The sequence below is a fragment of the Limulus polyphemus genome, unplaced genomic scaffold, assembly GCF_000517525.1.
Source record: "Limulus polyphemus unplaced genomic scaffold, Limulus_polyphemus-2.1.2 Scaffold465, whole genome shotgun sequence".
In the NCBI taxonomy this organism is placed as follows: Eukaryota; Metazoa; Arthropoda; class Merostomata; order Xiphosura; family Limulidae; genus Limulus; species Limulus polyphemus.
The window spans coordinates 567,801-570,965 of record NW_013666075.1 but is presented as its reverse complement, the minus strand read 5'-3'; positions in this window follow the sequence as shown (position 1 = coordinate 570,965).

The following is a 3,165-nucleotide window of genomic DNA, read 5'->3' as shown; positions in this document are numbered from 1 at the left end:
AAACTGTCAAGTTTAGAAGCTGTTATTTGACACCAGTAAGCTATGATATTATTTCTTCTCGTTGTCTCGCCCATACTTTGTAGACTTAGGAAATGCTGGTAGAAACAAAAGGATATCGCCAATGTTCGACTTCTTAACTGATTGGCATAATAATAAAATTATACAATATAGTGTTCAGCAGTCGAAAAGTTAGTGAAAAACACTCACAGTAACAGTAATGTAACTGGCTATAAGAGCTTCAAGTTAGAGATACTAATTTCGACACTGAAGTGGAAGAATGCCATTTTATTAAATAGATAAACATGAAACAAAGAATGCATGATTACCATTAATATTTAGCTTCTGCTCTTTGAAATGTTTCAAGCAAAAACACAACTATACATGGTATTTTCAAGATCTGCAATCTTAGCCTGTGGGATTGCACTCTACTCCTGACGAAGAAATTGACTGAGAAGTCCCTAGTAAATAATTGTTTGAGACACATTTGCAGGGAACGCCAAGGGTGGACCACGTATGCTCGATAGGGCTTATAGCCGGAGATTGACCTGGCCACGGGAAAAGGATAACGCCCTGACCTTCAAACTATTGTTTTATGGCTCGGGCTGAATGAGTGGGAACCACATCTTACACCAGAATTATAATTTCACAAACTATCCTGTCTGGTAAACTACTCATTGGCTTAGACAGGAAGAAGACCTTGCTTGAGAATTGTAATACATTAAACGGCGATGACTGTTCCTTCGCATACCAACAGCTATAATTATTCAGCTGTCCAAATGGCATCCCTGCGACGTATTTTGTTGTGGCTTGTAAACTATTCAACGAAAGTTTAGTTGGGGTTGTTACCAACCCCAGGTGCGCACACTTTCCGAAAAATGAGCAAATCGGGACTTGTTAGAAAATTACATAGTTTCAAATGGTATACAGATGTAGTAGAATCTGTGATGTCTAGTGCTATTGATATACAGTATTTTCTGGGGTGATGAAAGGCTTTCACCGAGCTAATCTTTTTTTGTAGTTCATACTGTGAGGATAACTGCTGATGCTATTGTGCACATTTACGTTTATTCTGCAACATTCTTTCTCCACGTTTCCCCTCATAGCACGAAGATTCCATTCTGTTTGTATTGGACGCCCAGCCTATGCAAAAACAGTTGTTTTCCTAATCAATAAAATTGCATTGTCACCCTATTCACTATAGACAACGATATTGTAAGTGAACTGAGGATTTCTCCCTTACTTTGACTATGTGACTTCATGAAAGTACAGTTAATGTCTGGAATCCTTTCGTCCGTGGCATTGCTGTTCATATTCAGTGGTTTTAACCGATTTGTAAGCATGTTTATTCGTCAGGGTTATTTGATTTAAGCCTCAAACAGATAGTCTTCAGTTGACTGTGTAAATAAATATATTAGAAACAATTTCGAAAGGCAAGAACTCTTATAAAAGAAAATTGCCTTTTTTTTTGGCATCCAATTGCAGACTATACACCTGTACACTGGCGTGGCACAGCTGTTAACGTGCCAGAATATGGGTCTACTTGTCCACCGTAAGCGTCCCGTTACCATAAAAATAAATATATAAATAACATTAAAGGACAACAAGGAATCTTTTGGTCCATCTAGGTAGTCCTATCCACTAAATTAAAGTAAACGCTAAAAGACTCAAAGCCAGCCCTTATAATTCAAACATTTATTAAGCCTTCTCGTAAATTACCTTAAATTAATTGTATCCTCTACACATGAATACAACCCATTTCAAGGGCAACCACCCTGTTAGAAAATAAAGCTGTCTTACCTGAAGATGACTCCTATTCTGCCAAAATTTGTACCTGTGTCTCCTAGTTGTACCATTTTCACAATTAAGTACGAAAAAAGATGATACATCAACATTATCAATTCCCTTAGCAATATTAAACACCTCAATCAGATCCCCCTTACTCTTCTTTTTCTTTCAAAAGAGAACAATTTTAGAGATCTTCGATCTTAACCTGTCATTGTATGACAAACTTCTCAAAATCCATATATTTCAAATCTACAACCGTACTCTCATCTACATAAGTAGTAACCTCTTCAAGAAATGTCAAAAGATTAAGAAGATAAGATTTTCCCCCAATGAAACCATACTGGCTATCCAACAAAATCTTAAACTTTGTTTGATTAATTTGCAAAGCATCTTTTATCAGATTTTCAATTTTTTTTTTCACCACTGATATAAGACTAATAGGCGTATAATTACTGGAGCAATTTTTATCACTTCCCTTGAAAGTAATATTAACCAACTTCCAATTTTCTGACACCTGCCCGCTATTCAAGGAATTAGCCCACACATCCAATTCTTAATCTTTTTTTATAACTCTCTGGTAAATATTATATGGGCCAAGACCTTTATGATTCTTTAAACTTTCCAATTTTCTATTAACATGTTCAGAATTAATATCATCATCTTATTCAATCGTATTTCCATCTAGAAACAGTTCAGAATGAGGAATATTACTTATCTGAATTAGTAAAAATTGAAGGAAAAGTAGAGTTTAATAACCCAGCCATTCTATAATCATCACATGTTATCCTTTCAGTATCATCTCCCAAAGGCAGTATTTCCATCCTAACATTTTCCTTACTTTTAATGTACTTGAAGAAATCTTTGTTATAGATTTTTACATTTTAGCCAAACTTTTTTCATATACTTTATGATTTCCTAATTTCCTGTTTGACCAACTCTTTTGATCTTTTATAATCCTTCAAAATCTCCCATCACTGCAGTCAATTTAAAATTTATATTTATAAATCTTTTCTTTAATATTATTCTTCATACCCTTTGTGAGCCAACCTTGTTTTTTACTTGCAGCCACCCCTTTTTTGGCTATAAAGAACATGTCTATCTTAAATATTTAATAATTTAATACAATTTTTCCACATTTGATCAGTTTCTTCAACTAATCCAGTTGTCCATTTCACAGTAGATTATTCTTATCTAATCTCTTCAAAAAATTTTTTAAAATCTGGAATTGAAATTTTATTATTGCTTTCTCTATACGTAACCAAACATCAAATCATAATTGAACAGTGTTCCCAGTCTTTATCTTATCTAACCAATTCATTACTTTATTAGATTTGTTTGTAATTAAGCACGAAGCTACACAGTGGGCTATCTGTGCTCTGC